General features: G+C 35.7%; 1 long non-coding RNA gene across 1 annotated transcript; it reads left to right on the plus strand.

Annotated features, from left to right (window-relative positions):
- On the plus strand, positions 1-1,047 carry LOC107735926 (uncharacterized). Its single transcript, XR_001639547.1, has 3 exons — positions 1-64; positions 149-433; positions 547-1,047. It is a non-coding gene; the product is annotated as an uncharacterized LOC107735926 (long non-coding RNA).
- The last annotated feature ends 15 nt before the right edge of the window (positions 1,048-1,062 follow it).

The raw sequence follows: 1,062 nt of genomic DNA on the forward strand, positions 1-1,062 counted from the left end.
AAAGAGTGTGTGGACTGGCTCAACAAATTCAGAGAATATGGAGACGAGCATCTCAGAAACACTTGTGAGTAAATGTGTTTGTATTTGTTTTATGTTCTGCAGCTGTAGAAGATGAAACTGATTGATAAACTGATTCCTGTGTTTTCAGCTCCTCCAGATGTTCATGTGTTTGCAAAAAGGTCCACCAGTGACAAAACCAAGCTGAAACTCACCTGTCTGGTCAGTGGCTTCTACCCCAAAGACATGACACTGGTTATGAGGAAATATTGCACATCTCTGCCTGAAGATGAGATTGAATCCACAGGAATCAGACCAAACCATGATGAAACCTTCCAGCTGAAGAAGAGTGTGGAGATCAATGAAAATGAAAAATCAGAATATGATTGTTTTGTGTCCCACAGAACCTTCAAAGAACCAGTTATCACCCAATGGGGTAATTAAAACAGTATAGAGAAAGAAATATCACTTGATATTGGACTGAAAAAGTTGTAAAAGTTTTTGCTTGTGATATCCTCATTTATTTCTATCTTTTTTGCATTTGTCTAGATGCTGTGACGGCATGATTGGGGTTATGGCTGTTTCACACTGGAAGCGTATGTGAGTGGAAGCAGTGGAAATTGGATTAGCATGCTTTTTAAGCTCTACTTTAAATCATTTTAACATGCTTTTGAGTTGTTTGTTTGTTAGTTTGTTTTACACAAGCTATATTTACATGCACCGAAATAATCAATAATCATAAATAATAATGTTACTCATGTAGCTCCGTTGACATTAATGCGGTGGCTTTCTGAATAGATGCACTGTGCATGCATGACTTTTTGATCGGAATAAATATATTGCACATGTAAACAAATATGTGAAATTGATTGCAAAGCTTAAGGCTCATATAAGCAGAACTTTCAGAATCTGAAACGGGATTGTATTTATTCGGATTGTCAAAGATTAGTGCATGTAAATATACTGACAGTGGTAGTCATGCTCATTTTTAATGTCATTCCATGTTAATTTTGATCACAAAAAAATCACAGTTACTTTAAAAGGATCATGAACTGCATTTTTTTT

Source organism: Sinocyclocheilus rhinocerous, unplaced genomic scaffold (genome assembly GCF_001515625.1).
Source record: "Sinocyclocheilus rhinocerous isolate Xijiao unplaced genomic scaffold, SAMN03320098_v1.1 C36375813, whole genome shotgun sequence".
In the NCBI taxonomy this organism is placed as follows: Eukaryota; Metazoa; Chordata; class Actinopteri; order Cypriniformes; family Cyprinidae; genus Sinocyclocheilus; species Sinocyclocheilus rhinocerous.